Raw genomic sequence first — 18,671 nt, 5'->3', positions numbered from 1 at the left:
CACAGGCTCAGCCGATTTAAGTCACAGGCAGGATGGAGGATTATAAAATCTTTTTCTTCAAAAGCATGGGATGCTTCAAGTGGGACCCACATGGAGACAGAGTCCATGACTGGATGGTATTTTGAAGCTCTGTAGACGGAGGGGATCCAAAGGCTCGTCTCCCTGCAGACTTTGACTTCTTGGTACCTACCACCTGGAGTGTTCTCGTTCCCTCTCCCGTTACTATAACATTCTTTTTTTTTTGAGACAGAGCTTGCCTTTGTCGCCAGGCTGGAGTGCAGTGACACGATCTTGGGTCACTGCAAGCTCCACCTCCTGGGTTCACGCCATTCTCCTGCCTCAGCCTCCCGAGTAGCTGGGACTACAGGCGCCCGCCACAACACCCGGCTAATTTTTTGTATTTTTAGTAGAGACAGGGTTTCACTGTGTTAGCCAGGATGGTCTCGATCTCCTGACCTAGTGATCTGCCTGCCTCAGCCTCCCAAAGTGCTGGGATTACAGGTGTAAGCCACTGTGCCTGGCCCCCACTTTTTTTTTTTTTTTTGATATGGAGTCTCACTCTGTCACCCAGGCTGTAGTGCAGTGGTGCCCTCTCCGCTCACTGCAAACTCCGCCTCCCAGGTTCAAGTGATTCTCCCACCTCAGCCTCCCAAGTAACTGGGACTACAGGCATGTGCCACCATGCCTGGCTAATTTTTGTATTTTTAGTATAGATGGGGTTTCACTATGTTGGCCAGGCTGGTCTTGAACTCCAGACCTCATGAGCTGCCCATCTCAGCTTCCCAAAGTGCTGGGATTACAGGCGTGAGCCACTGCACCTGGCCTTTTCTATAACATTCTAACCTCTTCTTCCCTAACTTCCTCTTCCTTTCCCTTCTCTTCCCTTCCTATCAGGTCCTGTCCAACTCCCACTAGAAACACTTTCTTCTGGAGCATTGCATTAATTCTCCTTCCAGATTTTACTGGCCATTCCTCTCCATTTCTCAACACTTTCTATGCCAACTGAGAATGATGCTCATTTAATTATTTTTTGTTGTTGTTTACTTATTTGCATCAGGTCTGGTTTCAGAAAGGACTTAAATGAGTCTAAGATGATCGAAGAACCCAAGCTCTATGTTGTGTTTGAGTTCGAATCTGCTGGAATCACTTTTTTTTTTTTTTTTAATTTAACTTGCACAGCCAGTGAAGAGAAAAACTGCATCCAGGGGTCTGAGATTTTTCTAACCGAAGAACCTATAGTTCGTTTGTAACCTAAGTGAGCAAGTTTTAGTTCCTTCCACAAACATTTTCTATATTAAATGAATAATATACATTGTTTTCAGGGCTTCCCAGGTATGGGGACCGTGTACTCGACACTCAATAGCCACCTCCAGAAGAACTCTGGATTCATTTGCTCAGGAGACTTTTTGCTTCATCTTGGAAGAACCTAAATGAGACAGAGACTTGAAATTTAAATAAAAGTTTTTTCCCACTTTATCTTGATCCTTTCTTTTTTCTTTTTTTTTTTTTTGAGACAGTCTCACTCTGTCACCCAGGCTAGAGTACAGTGGTGCAATCTCAGCTCACTGTAACCTCTGCCTCCCGGGTTCAAGCAATTCCCCTGCCTCAGCCTACTGAATAGCTGGGGCCACAGGTGCCTGCCACCATGCCCAGCTAATTTTTGTATTTTTAGTAGAGATGGGGTTTCACCATACTGGCCAGGCTGGTCTCGAACTCCTGACCTCAAGTGATCTGCCCGCCTTGGCCTCCCAAAGTGCTAGGATTACAGGCCTGAGCCACCGCACCTGGCCTTGGTGTTGATTCTTTATGCTCTTGAGATCCTTGGAATGTATATGTTCTACCATACCTCCCTTCTATTTCCTTCACTGAAATTCAAAGTCATTGGCATAACAGTACTCCCTGTAGTTTCTTTTCATTTTACTTGTAAGGACCCTTGTGATTATATCAGACCCACCTTGATTCATTTTAACCAAGTCTAAATCAAAGTGTTTTTTCTTTTTTTTGGTGAGATAGAGATTTATTCTTGTTGCAAAGGCTGGAGTGCAATGGCGCGATCTTGGCTCACCGCATCCTCTGCCTCCCAGGTTCAAGAGATTCTCCTGCCTCTGCCTCCCAAGTAGCTGGGATTACAGGCAAGTGTCACCATGCTCGGCTAATTTTGTATTTTTAGTAGAGATGGGATTTCACCGTATTGCCCAGGCTGATCTCAAACTCCTGACCTCAGGTGATCTGCCCGCCTCGGCCTCCCAAAGTGCTGGGATTACAGGTGTGACCCACTGTACCCAGCCTATTTTTTTTGAATTATAACTACTATTTTCTTATAGGGATACACAAAATGAAGCAAGATTATATAAGTCAAATGAAATAAGAATGAATAGGGTACAACAAGGCTAAGGACATAAAATTGAACCAGTAATGAAGCTACTGTAAAAAGACACACCATGGAGTTGTGCATTTTTGCTGCAGTGGGTACATATTTGGTGTGAGGTTTCCTGGCAGCCAAGACCAAAAGGGAAAACTAGTTAGTTACATAGTTCATAACTGTCCATGTGGTAGAAAATTAATCTACTGCTTAGGAATCTATAGCTGAAAGACCAGAAAGACCCTGTGGAAAGTGGGAAGCCACATCCTCAAGAACATCTTTCCAATAGATTAAAAGGCGAGTTTTACAAAACATTTCTTTTGGCAAAACACAGGAGAGTCAAACTGATTCTGTAGGGAATGTTGTGAGTCCTCCCAGGGATTCATTCCTCTCTTGTTCTGGCTTAGACCTGGGTTAATTTTAGAGTGTCTGGATCATCTGGTTGACCTTAAAGGAGAGTTAGATTCCCAGAAAATAGAAGGTTGGCCAGTTAGGAAGCATTCTATTGCTTGATAATTGCAAGTAACAGAAAGTCCAGCCCTATTGGCCAAAATAAATATATTGCTGGGCTCATGTGATTTAGAAGCTCAGTGGTAGTTTTAGCATCAGACAAGACTTTATTCAGAGCTTAAATGCTCTTGTCTTCCAAGTATGGGAGTATCCTGGACCTCCCCCCACCAAATGCAACTAAAAAGTTAAAAGCCCAGCATAGCAGTGGGCCTGTGTAAGTCCTTGCTTCCTATAGTGACTTGTCAGATTAGTTATGATTAGTCAGATTTTGAAAACTATTCCTATATTTCTTCTTTATATTGACTGGGGAAGAGAAGGTGTTTTCCTCACCATTCTCAGTGAAAGTCCTGAGTTTCAATCTGATTGGATTAGATTAGGTCACACATTCATCCTTTAATTGATCACTGTAGACTGGAAAGCACTAATTAACCTAGGCTAGATTACATATCCTACCATTGACCTCACTAGACCGAGGATGAGCAACTTGTCTGGGAACAGGGAACAGAAACAGTGGAGCAGAAACTCTTGGATTTTAGAATCAGACGGGTCCAGGTTAGTTCATTTTTTTTATCAATTCAAAACACCAGGTGTAATGTACCAAATAAAACAGATCTAGTCCCACCCCTAACAGAGACATTAAAGCAGTGTATCAGTTATCTATTGCCATGTAACAAACCACTCCAAAACTTAGTGACCTAAACAATGACCATTTTATGTGCTCACCATTGTATGGGTCAGCAATTTGGGCTGGGCTTAGCTGGGTGATTCTTCTGGACTAATTCATGTGGCTGCAATTGGAGCTGGATGATCTAAATGGTCTCACTCCTAGGTCTGGCTGTTGATGTTGGCGGTTGACTGAGCCAGGGGCCGCCAGCAGGCTAGCGGGGGCTGTTCACTCAGCAGCAGGGTTCCAAGAGGACACGCCCAACACACACGTGCTTTTCAAGCCTGTGATTATCAGGGCTGTACTGCAACAATCTGCCGCAATCAGTAACAACCACATAAGAAAGCAATGACAGGTTATGATTATTGCTCTGAAGAGATTGAGCAGGATGGTATGAGAGAGTTACTATTCCAGGTGACCTCTGGGCCAGCAGCATTGGCATCACCTGGGAGTTGTAAGAAATCCAGCATCTCAGGCTCCACTGCAGGTCTCCTAAATCAGAATTTACAGTTTAACAAGATCCTCAGATGTGTGTGTAAGGTAAAGTTTCAGAAGCTGATGACTACTGGGGGGTACCGAGGAGTGAAGGAGGGGGAAGAAACAGCACAACTAGTTTATGCCACTTGGTGTGCTTCTCACATCCTCATAGTTTCTGCCATGACCTGGCTACCAAGCCAGCAGGGGCCTTCTTCCACTGTCCTGGGGCTCCATAGGAGGGCCCCACATTCACAGTCTCACAGTGAGGACAGCTTTGGTTCAGTGGGTATCATCCAGAGGCAAGCACCTAAAACTGGAGTTCCACTGGGCTTGGCAGGGAGCTTGCCCCTGATAGGTGGGAACAAATGGGGCCTCTGTTTATGCATACACAGTGCCAGGTGGGGACAGAGGCCAGTGTTGGAGCAGCCAGTTCTGAGCTCCCTAAAGACCCCTAAGAAAGCCAGACCCTCAGGGCTGCTTGGTTCATCAGTCCCTCACCTGGCATGGAGGGTGATGGTGAGTTGTTACGTCCATAGCCATAAGGCTGTGAAGAGGCTTTCCTGGTGGGCAAGTGGGTGGCATTCTAGAATGCCATGCTAGAACGACTATGTGTCCCATTTGCAAAGGGCAATCCTGTTCACACCTGCCACCCTGTTGTAATTATTAGTAATGCCCCTTCTCATTCTGGTTTGGATCATAAATTAAAAGGGTCACCCTAGTTAAAGACTGAGTTTAATCTCAGAATGCAGGAAGGTGCCTCTGAAAGAGCACTGGACCCTGAATCAGGAATAGGAACTCTTGTCTTTCCCTGTTTCTGGCAAGCTGGGGGACCTCAGGCATGGCCCTTTTTCCTTCTGGCTTCAGTTGCCTTTTATGTCAGAATTGAGGGGTTGGATCAGACAATCCCTGCTAGCTGGGGAGTAAATGAATGTGAAACGTTATCCTTGGGGGCTCTGCTCCATCAGCTCCATGTTGATGAGGACATTGTTCTCTCTTTAGCATCTTTGATTCTATGTCCTCTGGGGACCCCACATTCTGCTAGATCCCCCCCTGGTCCACAGGTTGCAGGAATCCTGGACTGGTGTTTCTGAGGCTTTGTCTCAGGGCTCTGTGCCAGTGGGGCCGCACTGCCTGCCTGCCTGCCTACTCCCCCATACTCTGCTCCACTGGGACCCTTCTTTAGTTTGTACTTCCAGGTTGTGTGACATTTGGTACAAATAAGTTACCAAATATACAGTTTAACAAGGTTATTATTACCAAATAATAACCTGTGACTGTTTCTCCATCTGCCATGGGAGATAGCGATGTCATTCTTGCAGGATCATGGATAGAGTACATCGCATCTGGCCCATAATAGGAACTCACCAAGGCATTTCTATGCCTCATATGACTTAAAATTGACCACCTGGAGGGCTCAGTTCAAGTCTTCAATGAGTTGAGAACTAAAGGAAGTGATTTACAAGTGTGAAGTCTCTAGAAGTTTCCTCTCTGTAACATTCTGCAACACTGTGACCATTTCTTTTTTTTTAAAAAAAAAAATATTTACTTGTTTAAATAAATAAAAAATTAAATAAATAATAAATAAATAAAAATTATTTATCTAGAGACAGGCTCTTGCTCTGTCACCCAGGGCAGAGTGCAGTGGTGTGATCACATCTTACTGCAGCCTCCAACTCCTGGGCTCAAGCTATCCTCACGCCTCAGCTTCCCAAGTAGCTGGGACTACAGGCATGTGCCACAATGCTCAGTTAATTAAAAAATATATATTTTGTAAACAGAGAATCTCACTATATTGTCCAGGCTGATCTCAAACTTCTGGCTTCAAGTGATCTTCCTGCCTTGGCCTCCCAAAGTGCTGGGAGTACGGGCATGAGTCCGCATACCTGGTTGTAAGTGGAAGTTTCTACGAAAGTTGTCACTCCTCAGCTCTGCCTCACAGACTACATGTTCCACCTGCCATTTGACTAATTGCGGGGAGGAAGAAGGGAAGCAAAACGGACATTTCATCCTTTAAAAGGATCACATGGCTTCTGAGGGCTTTATCCTAAAAACACCATGTTGCAAAATCAAACTTTCTTGCCTGACTCTTGCTTCTGCAGTCTTACTTTGGGACATTTCACTCTAGCAGAAAGAGCACCACCTCTGCAATCTGACAGCCTTGTCCCCTCTGAACTCTACCGCTCTCTTTTTGACAAAGAAACATTGTCCCCAACTCACAGAATCATGAGGGTTATGCTAGGTGGGATTGTAAATTATCTGTCCTGTGGTAGGACTCAATAAACTTTGCCTTTTATCCTGTTCTCTTTCTGATTGCGGAGAATATGTACTTTTCTGTGGGGCAAGATAAGAAAGCAAGAGTTTTAATGTTCTAGTTTCTTTTTTTTTTTTTTTTTTTGAGACGGAGTCAAACTCTGTTGCCCAGGCTGGAGTGCGGTGGCGCAATCTTGGCTCACTGCAAGCTCAGCCTCCCGAGTTCACACCATTCTCCTGCCTCAGCCTCCCAAGTACCTGGGACTACAGGTGCCCGGCTGTTTTTTGTGTGTGTGTTGTTGTTGTTGTTTGTATTTTTAGTAGAGACGGGGTTTCACCATGTTAGCCAGGATGGTCTCGATCTCCTGACCTCGTGATCCACCTGCCTTGGCCTCCCAAAGTGCTGGGATTACAGCCTGAGCCACTGTGCCCGGCCTAATGTTGTAGTTTCTATTGCTGCATAACAAATGATCCCCAACGTACCTGCTTGAAGCAATAGGCTTTTTGCTCATGATTTTGTGGGCCAGAAATTTGGGAGGCTCCTCTGGGCAGGTCTTGCTGGGGATTTCTCATGTAGTTATGGTCAGATACTAGATGGTGCTGTCATTATCTGAAGGCTCAAATGGGCTGGGTGTCCAAGATGACTCACTCACCCCTGGCAAATGATGCTGACTGTTGGCAGAGGACACCATTTGGGACCGTCAACCAGATGACTTGCATGTACCTCTTCGGCATGACAGTCTCATGCCACTGTGAGCCACTGTGCCTGGCCTCTTTGATTTTTTTTTTTATTAGTGCTTTATAGTTTTCAGCAGACAGACCTTCCACATATTTTGTTAGATTTATACCTAAGTATTTCATGTTTTCTGGTACTACTGCAAATAATGCTTCAATTTTATTTTCAAATTCCAATTGTTTATTGCTAATATATAGAAATTTATTTGATTTTTTAATGTTGATCCTTCCCTTTTATTGTTAATCTTCATTATAGATTAACTTCCCTCTTACCTTTCTCACATAAAGACTTTATGGCTGTCACATTGCCTTAAGATGGAATGTTAAATACACTCTTTTAAAGTGAGTGAGGAGATGAAAATCAACTGTAAAGTAAGGAAAACAAACTGTAGAGAAAAGCAAACAGACTATAACTAATTAATTTGTTGTAACTCTTATACCACTCTCATATAGAAAATGCTATAATCCCATTAAATTTCTTTGTTTTCTACCTGTGTAAGTAAAAACTTAACTCTTAACTTTGGAGCACAGATCCCATTTCTCTGGAGTCTTTGTCTCCTGGATGATCATTTCACCTTTTCACTTGAATAAACTTTCAACTGGATTCTGATCCTTTTAATTCTTTCAGGTTTACAGAGAGAAGATTCAAGTCTCAACAGGCCAGGTCAGTTGGACAAGGTGACCTTTAAGCCCTCTTCTAGCTTCATAAAACAGATCTGAAATTTGCCTGATCCCAGGAATGGTAGTGAAAAGACCGTGTACCTGAATGATCTGGTGGCAGGTATGTCCTGTGCACTTAGTATTCTCTAAGTTCTGGGAGGGGCGGATTATCTCCAAGCAAATGCCAGGAAGAGGCAGGAGATTCCAGTATCCCGATATGCTTAGCAATATCATCTCATTCACCAGACAGGAAGCCCGTGTGCCTCTCCTCTAAGGCTAACTGCCAGGCGGGTAAGGTGTGGGTGGATTTTATTCACTGCTCCATCCTCGGAGGCTAGCAAAGTGCCTGGAAGAGGGAGAAATCTCTAGTGTTTATAGACAGACCAACACTTGTACCCTGAAAGGACACAGTACTACAAGGGATTGGTAGAGGTAATGATTACAGTCAACAGATTGTTCAAAACAACTATATTTAGACAAGTATATTTTTGCAAAACAATGAAAGCTCAGTGTTCCTTTCAAAATGAAAACTTTCCTTTTCCATACCTCACTATCAATTATTTTAGTCTCAGATATGCCCCGTTCTGTTTCTCCCACAATATTTGACTTAATTAACAATACAGTCGATTATTTACAAGGAAGTTATCCCTAAAATTGTTGTTCAAAATCACATCTGATTTTTTCACCTGACTTTTGTGGTATAGTTGTTTCTGTTTTTAATGATGTTGCTGGGGTTAACTTTTTCCAAAAGTAGTTTCTAAGAGTGAAAAGCTGGGGGGAAATCATAAATGGCCAAAGAGGTTAAATAAATTGTTACCTTCATTAAGTAAAATACTTGCAGCCACTATAATGATGTGAAATTTTATTTACTGGTAAGAAAATTTCATAAGGCATTACTGAGTGGGGAAAAAATCAGTTTATAAAACACTATGTAAAATGTGATTCCACCTTTTGTTTTTAAAAAAATATTTTATATATTTAAATATATTAATATGCAAATATAAGAATACATAAATATAAGTATATAAATATTCTAGAACAATATACAACAAAATATTGACAATGATTATCTCTAGGATTTCAAATCATTTTTGTATTCTTTGTTATAACAGGGTTTCTTTCTTTCTTTATTTATTTTTTTATTTTTTGAGATGGAGTCTGTCTCTGCTGCGCAGGCTAGAGTGCAGTGTTGCAATCTCAGCTCACTGCAACCTCTGCCTCCCAGGTTCAAGTGATTCTCTGGCCTCAGCCTCCTGAGTAGCTGGGATTACAGGCGCCTGCCACCACGCCCAGTTAAGTTTTGTGTATTTAGTAAAGACGAGGTCTCACCATGTTGACCAGGTTGGTCTTGAACTCCTGACCTCAGGTGATCTGCCCTCCTCGGCCTCCCAAAGGGCTGGGATTACAGGCGTGAGCCACCATGCCCAGCCAACAGGGTTTCTTCATAATCAGGAAAGGCAATAATGCTACTGTCATCTTATAAAAAACATTTAAATAAAAGTGCGTTTCCTTCTAAGAACACAGCTCTGGAATTATAACCTAAGCAAGAACTAGATCTAATACAGGTTTCATAAAGTCTGTTGCCCAGCTCTGTTGTGGCCCCCAGAGCTGTCCGTCTTCACTTGCCAACCTGTGCCCAAAGCAAACCCCCTTAACTCCAAGCCCTGGTACTCAGCACCACCAGCCTGGGCCTGAGTACCTCTCCCTGAGCTGGGCCTGCATGGAGCAAAACATGTGTAAGCACCCAAAGTCCCAGCTGCCAGGGAGGCTGAGGTAGTGTTGCTGCTGATAAAGCCACTGTCCATCCAGCAGGGATGAGACTCTTTAGACATCTGTACAATCTCTGGGCACAAGAGTTTTCCTTTCTCTATCTTCCCTCTCTTCCTCCTCCCTTTCTCTTTTCTTCCCTTGCTTCAACTTTCCTTCCCTTGCTTCCACTTCCCTTCCCTCATTTTCTCCACATCTCCCAAGCACCTGGAGGTCACAAGGGACACAATGATGAATCACCCACAGTCCCCCTCAAGGGACCTGCAACTAGAGAGGGAAGCAGGTGAGTCCTAGAGTCCGCCTCTGTGTGCTCCGTGCCCTGAGGGAGGGCCTCCTGGAGGAAGTGACATCTGCATCAAATCCTGAAGGATAAGAAGGAGTTGGTCAGGAAAGACAGTGGACAAGAGCCCAATCTTCATGGGCAAGTTGGTTGCTGCTTCAGGTTCCTGACTGGCCCTGGTGTTCCATAGGACCAGTTCTGCTCAGGAAATGGCTTTAAGTCATTTGTTGGCTGGGGTGGGCTCCCTAGACATCTCACACCACTGCCTCCCTGGCAGCCCAGCCCACCTGGTCCTACGATGCAGCAGGGCTTGGCTGATGCTCACCCCATAAATTCTGCTGAGTCAGGGTCTGTTTCCATGCTCAGGACTTCCTGGAGAGGCTTGCACAACTGCTCCGCCAGGTCATGCCCAGGTTTTATAGTTCTCACCATCAGCTTGGCGATTCGTCGTTATTTTGAATCCAGATCCTTCCTGCTGCATTCAATCCAGTGTCTTTTGCTTTATCACCAAGGTTTTAAAAAATGAAGAAAAACTGGTCTTCCTGTTCTGTAGAAGAACAGCTGTTCATCTAGAAAGCTGTCCCTCCTTCATTGTTAAGCCCTTGGGCTTTAAGCAAAGATGTGAGGTCTGCTTTAAGCAGGAATGTATTTGGGGATCTTTCTCATTACTCTCGCCTTGATCGTGGACCACCCTGGGCATTCAGATCGATTTGCCGTTTGGGGGCCATAATTGAATGAAAGACCAATCCAGAAATTATTAGTTCATGTGGAACACTGATTGTCTCTGTGGGTAAATCCACTACCCTCTCCAATTTTCTCCTAGTAACAGTTTTAAAAAGTATCTCGTAAGAAGGTAGACCTTGGAGAGGTCAGTTTTAGGATGAGTCAACCTTGAAGTTAGACACGGGAGCTGGAGACCAGGATAGGAGTATTGCAGCAAGGGTAAGGAGGCTCACTAAGATCATTCAAAGAAAGGAGAACAAATAAACATCCATTGTTGTGTAATTTTAAAATGTTTTAATTCATTCTAGTCACCCGGTGCGGTGGCTCACGCCAGTAATCACAGCACTTTGGGAGGCTGAGGTGGGCAGATTATCTGAGGCCAGGAGTTTGAGACCAGCCTGGCCAACATGGCAAAACCCCATCTCTACTAAAAATACAAAAATTAGCTGGGTGTGCTGGCGCATGCTTGTAATCCCAGCCACTCATGAGGCTGAGACAAGAGAATCTCTTGAACCCGGGAGGCAGAGGTTGGAGTGAGCTGAGATTGCACCACAGCACTCCAGCCTAGGCGATAGAGTGAGACTCCGTCTCAAAAAAAAAAAAAAAACAAAAAAACAAACAAAAACAAAACAAAACAAAAACAAAACAAAAAAACATATGTTCTATTCAACAAAGGAGAGAGAAAGATGGTTTGGAGGTAAGTGCTGGACACAATCATCAGAAGGAAGCATTCATTGGGGAAGTTGGTTTACAAGAGTTGGAACAAGGTCAGAGGCGGGAATCTTGCCAGGTTGGAACAGAATCCAGAACTGCTGCCTGGGCAGCTCCCACCAGAGCCAGTAGGGACTGAGGTTGGGGGACGTGAAGGACTTTGGGGTCAGCGTGGCTACACGGGCCTTTATCTCCTTCCTGTATTCTGTCATCGTGAATGGTAGCCTTCAATGGAGAGGCCACATGGGCAAGCCCTATCTTCCTACTCCACTCTATGATCATCTGTCAAAGCCCTTTGAGTGCATGCTCAGTGCTCTCTAGGTCCAATGCTCTACCCACTTTAAGTTCCTGTAGGGAGTTGGAGAAATAAGTTGGGACATGCACACCCATGTGACTTTTGCCCTCTCCCTGCACCTTTAACTTCTGATTCATCCCTTGTGAGCAGCTTCACCTGCGTGTGCCCAGGGCATGTTCTGGTGTATTCCCTCATGCTGAAATCAATTCAGTCCAGAGAGGAAGTGACTGGGAGCCACCATGGGGCATGTCACTGGTCTTTAACTGGCTGTTCAAGGTCCAGAGGCAGGACAATCAGAGACCCATCTCAGGGCCTTTGCTCTGTTCTTAGAGGTAGAAAGCAGGCTGTGCCCCAACTCCCTCACCCCCTACAAACCACACTGCAGGAAAGGGGGGCCAGCAGTAGTCTGTGGGTCCTCTCTTCCTTGGGAGCACCCTGCTGGGAGCAGCACCTGCCACAGTGCTGCTTCCCAGGAGAGAGCCATGTGGACAAGTCCCAACCTTCTATACCACTCTGTACTCATCCAGCAAGTGCTGCAGAGCCACTCCATGGTGGCTGTGCAAGTGGCCAAGGATACAGGGCTTATTAAGACACCATCTGTTGTAGCCAGCCTCCAAGATGTATCCCTGGGATCCTTGCTTCTGGCATTCACACACTCCTTGGCCCCCTCTCACGTTGAATTAGGGCTGGCCTTGATCACTGGATTACAGTAGAAGTCTCAGCAGATGACTTCCAAGGTGAAGGCATTGTAGTTTCCACCTTGCTCTCCTGAATGGCTCCTTCCAGGGAAAGCCAGCTACCAGACCATGAGGACACTCAAGCAGCTCCATAAACAGGACCCTAGGGAAAGGTACTGAGCCCCTGGACAATAGCCAGCATTCACTTTCCAGCCATGTGAGTGACCTACCCTAGAAGTGGACCCCCAGCCCCAATCAAGCCCTCAGATGACATCTGATTGCAACTACATGAGAGATCTCAAACAAGAGCTGCCCAGCCATGACATTTCCAAATCCACAAAAATTATGACTGATTTTTTAAAAAAAGATTATTGCTGTTTAAAGCCACTGCATTTTGAAGTGATTTGTTATGCAGTAATAGATAATAAAAAGCAAACTGACTTAGCCATTTTTATTACTGTTCTCAATTCTCTACAACAACATACCTCCTTATGTCCTGCACACTGGGTAAACTACAGCACCTGCCATGTCTTGGATAAATGCATGGGAGTGGAATTGCTGGGAATTAGGATAGGGGTATGTTGGCTTTTACCAGTTTATTTTCCCACCAGTAATGTATGAGAGCTTAAACCTCCTCAACAACTCTTGGCATTGTCAGTCTTTATCATTTTAAGCCATTCTAAATGGCTTAAATTAGAGAGTATCATAGAATCTCACTGAGATTTTATTTTGCATTTCCCTGACAACTAATGGTGTTGAGTGCCTTTTCAAGTGCTTACTGACCCTTTAGGCACCCTCATTTGTAAAATGCTTATTCAAGTCTTTTGCCCCCAGTGTTTGTTGGTTCGGTTGCGTTTTTCTTATTGATTTGTAGGAAACCTTTATATATTCAGGATATGAGTCCTTTGTCAGATATATACATTGGGAAAAAATCTCTTGTCTCTTGTCCTCTTTTTAATCTTTTGATTAAAAGAGGGTTTTGTTTTAATGAAGTCTAACTTACAAATTTTTAAAATTTATAGTAAGTGCCTTTTATGTCCAGCTTAAAAGATCTTTGCTTGGTCATGGAGACTGCCCCCCACCCTACTCTGTTTGCTTCTAGGAGCTTTATTGGTTTACTTTTCACATTGAAGTCTATGTTTTATCTTGAATTAATGTGTATGGTGTGAGGAAGGGGTCAGAGTTTTTTTTCCCCCTTTTTTCCCCTTATGAATAGGCATAGAAAAGACCATCCTTCTCTCTATAGAATTGTATCAGCTCCTTTGTTGTAAATCAAGTGACCATATATGCATGGATCCATCACAGACAGTTTTAAAGGTATAGATTTCCAGATCCTCAACTTCTCTATGTCTTCTTTTCTGATGTGGATCTATTTGCCTCTGCAGTCAAACCTCAAGCCAGTCTTCTTTTCCCATCTCATTTACCTTTCCAAACAAGGCCTTTAACCCAATCCCAGTCTGACCATGGTACATGAACTAGACACGTGCACACTACTGGAAACCCAAAAAAAGCGGTGATTGGAGAATGCACACCCCCTGAGACAGAGACCCCTTCAAAGCACAGAAAGCATCTGCTGTAGAAATTGAGGGGAATAGCACTTTGTTCCACTTACGGGACAAATTCTAGGTGGCAAGACTCTGTGTGTTATCTATTTTGCTTAGAATTAGAATTTAGAATTGAAATATTATGGGCAGGCTTTGTCTTGAGGTTGTGTATTACATTTATTTGAGTCTGAAAATGACTTCAGATTTTCTTTTGATGGATAGTAAGTCTAATTGGGCTGACTGGGTTGGCAATGAATTCTGGCTTTGCCAATTAGCTTATATGGCAGATATTTTCCATAAATTAAACAAACAAAATATGCAACTCTGAGGTTCTGGAGAAACTATACACAACATGAGGGAAATTATGTTTTTTTGCAGCTGTTAAAATTATGATATGAAATTTAGATGTCAACTTAAAATTGTGGAACAGAGTATGCAGTTTTCCAAAATTTATTTAGGGGATGTACAACAGGAAATGCTGAAGACTAGTCTAAAGCAGTGGTCCTCAACTCCGGTTGCAATTGGAATCACTTAGAAAATTTGAAAGATGATGATGCCTGGGCTTCTCCCCAGGCCAATTAAATCAGAAGAGCCAAGAGTAAATAGTTTAAAAGCTCCCCAGGTGATTCAAAGTGCAGCCAGGCCTCAAACCACTTTCTCCATCCTCCACCCTGCCCTGTTTCTGTGTACTCACGGCCATCTCAGCCCCTCTCCCTTCCTCACCCCCAACGCTCAAGGCTGTCTCCCCAACCCCCAGACCCATATCTAGCCCCAAGCGTAGACGTTACCTCTTGGACATCCACAAGCCTTTCGAACGTAGCATGTCCCAAACCAGCTTTGGCAACATTTTTGATCATTCATTAGTAAAAACTGTGGGGAGTGTATACCCCAAAATGTGCATATTTTAAAAAAGTATACACATTAATCACTATGTTAATATGTTATGCGCATTTTTAAATGGCTATAAAACAGAAAATATAAAAGTATGAGGCCAAAAATTAGTATAATTACAGGTTTTAATATTTTCTCTTTACATTCTATGGACAACCTCCGTGCCTTTGCACATGCTGATCCTTCTTCCTGGAATTTCCTTCCTACTTGTCCTCATGTACAATTTTCTGCTCATCCTTCAAGATGCAGCTTGCAAGCCTCCCTTTAGACATCTCTACAGGTGGAGCCGACCATGCCCTACCTCCATGGCACTGTCAGGGGACCCTTATAGGCTTCTGTCTTCATACCTGTCATGGTATATTAATCCTTGGTGTTTGAATGTCTCTCTCTCCTGCCAGCTCAAGAACCTGTTGAGAGGAGCACCTATCATAAGACCTAGCTTGTGACAGGTTTGTAATAAATGCATTGATGATGCAGTGAGTTGAACAGTGGAGTGAGCAAAGAGGAGGTGGTCAAAATGTCTAACAACCCGTAGAGTGGCTGGGTGGGGGATGGCAGTGGTAAGTTCAAGGGCATGGCACCAGAATCTGCTTGACCATTTGGTGAAGGCTTTCATGGCAGAAGGGGAGAGGGCAAAGAAGTGCATACAGAAGAGACTGCAAGGGCAATGTGAGCTCACCTTTATGATGAACTGCTCTCGTGAGAACTAATGCACTTCCTAGAACTAACTCAATCCTGTGTTAACAGCATTAATCCATTCATGAGGGCTCCACCCTCATGACCCAATCACATTTTAAGGCCTCATCTCCCAATTCCATCAGTGGCAATTAAATTTCAGCATAAGTTTTTGTGGAGACACTCAAAACATACTATATATATAAAATATGCCTCTGCAGTCAAACCTCAAGCCAGTCTTCTTTTCCCATCTCATTTACCTTTCCAAATAAGGCCTTTAACCCAATCCCAGTCTGACCATGGTGCATGAACTAGACATGTGAGATTTTATTTTGCATAAATAAAAAATATGTATATATATATACACTGTGTTTCGAGTGTCCCCATAAAAAATTAACATTTATATATATCATATTGTGTATATATATAACATTTATATATATCATATTGTGTATATATATATATATAACATTTATATATACATAAACATTTGACCTTAAACAACACAGGGATTATGGGCACCAACTTCCCAGGCAATCAAAAATTCACATATAACTTTTGATCCCCAAAAACTTAACTACTAATAGGCTACTGTGGATTAGAAGCCTTCAATAACATGAATAGTCAATTAACACATATTTCATATTTCATATGTATGATATATTGTATTCTTACAATAAAGTAAGCAAGAGAAAAGAAAATATTAAGAAAATCATAAGAAAGAGGAAATATATTTAGTATTCATTAGGTGGAAGTGGGTCATCATAAAGGGCTTCATTCTCATCTTCATGTTGAGTATGCTGAGGAGGAGAAAGATGAGGAGTTGGTCTTGCTGTCTCAGAAATGGCAGAGGAGAAAGAGGTAGGGGAGGTGGAAGGGGAGGCAGGAGAAGCAGGCACACTCAATGCACTTTTTTTGTTGTTGTTTTGTTTTGTTTTTTTGAGACAGGGTCTCACTCTATCACCCAGGCTGGAGTTCAATGGCGTGATCTTGGCTCACTGCAACCTCCGCCTCCTGGGTTCAAGCAATTCTCCTACCTCAGCCTCCTGAGTAGCTAGGATTACAGGTGCCCACCACTGCACCCCACTAATTTTTGTATTTTTAGTAGAGACAGGGTTTTGCCATGTTGGCCAGGCTGGTTTCAAACTCCTGACCTCGTGATCCACCTGCCTCAGCTTCCCAAAGTGTTGGGATTACAGGCGTGAGACACTGCGCCTGCCAGTACACTTTTTATTGAGAAAAATTTGTGTATAAGTGAGTACACGCAGCTCAAACCTATGTTGTTCAAGGGTCAACTGTGTGTGTATGTGGATGGGGCGGGGGGCAGAGAGAGAGAGGAGAGAGAGAGTTCTTATAAGGGATTGGCTCAAACGATTATGGAGGCTGCCAAGTCCTGAGATCTGCAGTCAGCAAGCTGGAGACCCAGGAGAGCTGATGGTGCAGTTCTAGTCTGAATGTCAGCTGACTAGAGACCAAGGAAGAGCCAATGTTTTAGTTCAAGTCTGAAAGCAGGGAGAGCACTGATATCGCAGCTGGAAGGCAGTTGGCAGAAGTATTTCCCTTCATCTTCAGAGTGAGGGCCAACCTCTTCATTCCATTCAGACCCTCAACTGATTGGATGAGGCCCACCCACATTTGAGGGCAATCTGCTTTACTCAAATGATGATCTCATCCACAAGCACCCTCATAGACATACCCAGAAAGAATAGTGTTTGACCAAATGTCTGGGCACCCCATGCTCAGTCAAGTTGACCCATAAAATTAACCATCACAGCAGCCAGGGCAGAAATGGAAGTGAGACAGTGGTGGTGGAGGAGCTGCAGCCTGCACCTGAGGCCCTGCCCTGTGAGAGGTCCTACAGAGATAATGCGGAGCTTATGCCAGGCCCTGTCCACCTGCTCACCCTCAGGGGCAGAGACACAGTCCTCCAGCCAGGAACAAGCCTGTGCCAAGAGATTCCCTTCAGCTTAGGGCAGAGTGTAGATGCCGTACCCTAGTGATTCTCAATTGGGGCAGTCTTATCTCCCAGAAGACATTTGGCAATATCTGAATACCTTTTCAGTTGTCACAATGAGGGTGGTGGTCATACTCCTGACCACTCACATCCAGTGGGTAGAGGCCAGGGGTGCTGCTAATGCACAGGACAGCCCCCACAACAGAGATTGATCAGGCCCCAAATGTCACTGGCGCTGAAGCTGAGGAACCCTGCCCTCACCTTCTTTGCACCACACCTTCCCTCAAGCTGCTCCTGGCATGTCCTTTTTCATCAAGCCAACTTATTAAACCTCTTCACGGCTGAGATCATGCTACTTTCTTCTTCAGATCTGCCACCCTCTAGCTGGGTGACTTTTAGGCAAGTGATCTGACCTCTCTGAGCCAGAGTTTCTATCTTGTAAAAAAAAAATCCCTTCCTGCATGGTCAGCTGTCATGAAAAGGACACATGGTGATGGGCAGACAAAGACAAGGCTTAGCTTCGTGTTTGACTCCTGGAAGCACCCAGTTCATGGAGGTTGCTGCTGTTACTAATCTCTGTATCCATCTTCCCCTGGAAATCCTGAGGTTTATTTGTGAGTCTTTGGACTGATGTATGGACAACATACTCTGCATTAGCATGAAGAAGTGAGTGAAGACTCTCCCTTGAACTGTGTGCACTGAAAGAGCAGAGGTCACATCTTGATATCTCAGTGCCTTTACAGTGCCAGGGATGGGGTAGGTGCTGAGCGCCTGGTATGTGCTCACCCTATGCTGTACAAAACACAGAAAGCCCCATGGGGTTTGAACTGTAATTAGGTAGAGGGTGTGTGAGACTCCCCTTGGATCTCTGACTTTGGCTTCTCCTCCCGACCTGCATAGGCAGATATTTTCTAGTAGATGTCAGAGACTCCGGTTGATAGCACTACAATGACTTTTCTCCCAACTTTTTATTTTACAAATTATCAAGCCAACAGAAAAGTTGCAAGAATAGCACAATGAACATGCATATACCCTTCACCTGGATTCACCACTTTTGTTTCGTTTCTCTCAGTGCACATGTTTGTGTGTGTTGGAGACATATGGCATTTTACCTCTAAACCAGGCACCTCCTAGGAACAAGAACAGCTTTCCATATAACTACAATACAATGATGACCTTCAAAAAACTTTGCATTAATAAATCCCATTAGTTAACATACCATTACCATTCTTAGTTCATTTTCCTCAGTTGTTCCAATAGTTTTTTTTTTTTTAAGATTTGTTTTGATCGAGGAGCCAATCAAGAATCAAAGCATTTTATGAATTTGTCAAGTCTCTTTAGCCTACAATCTTTGCCCTCCTTGTTTGTTTGTTTGTTTGTTTGTTTTTTTGACATCCAAGACACCTACATTTCTTTTTAAGACTGCAGACCAGTTGTTTTGCAGAATATCCCTCGATTTGAGTTTGTCTGCTGCTTCTGTGTGATTAAATTCAGGG

General features: G+C 43.8%; 1 long non-coding RNA gene across 2 annotated transcripts; it reads left to right on the top strand.

Annotated features, from left to right (window-relative positions):
* The first annotated feature begins 3,631 nt into the window (after positions 1–3,631).
* On the top strand, positions 3,632–18,389 carry LOC111522937. 2 transcript variants are annotated; one of them, XR_003306937.1, is made up of 4 exons: positions 3,632–4,076; positions 14,945–14,995; positions 16,077–16,082; positions 16,549–18,389. It is a non-coding gene; the product is annotated as an uncharacterized LOC111522937 (long non-coding RNA). The 2 variants fall into 2 exon arrangements; XR_002725372.1 differs by lacking the exon at positions 16,077–16,082 and adding an exon at positions 7,627–7,662 and having other exon boundaries at positions 17,464–18,389.
* Positions 18,390–18,671: the final 282 nt, after the last annotated feature.

Source organism: Piliocolobus tephrosceles, chromosome 6, assembly GCF_002776525.5.
Source record: "Piliocolobus tephrosceles isolate RC106 chromosome 6, ASM277652v3, whole genome shotgun sequence".
NCBI classification, from domain to species: Eukaryota; Metazoa; Chordata; class Mammalia; order Primates; family Cercopithecidae; genus Piliocolobus; species Piliocolobus tephrosceles.
This window is presented reverse-complemented; position numbering and strand designations above follow the sequence as displayed.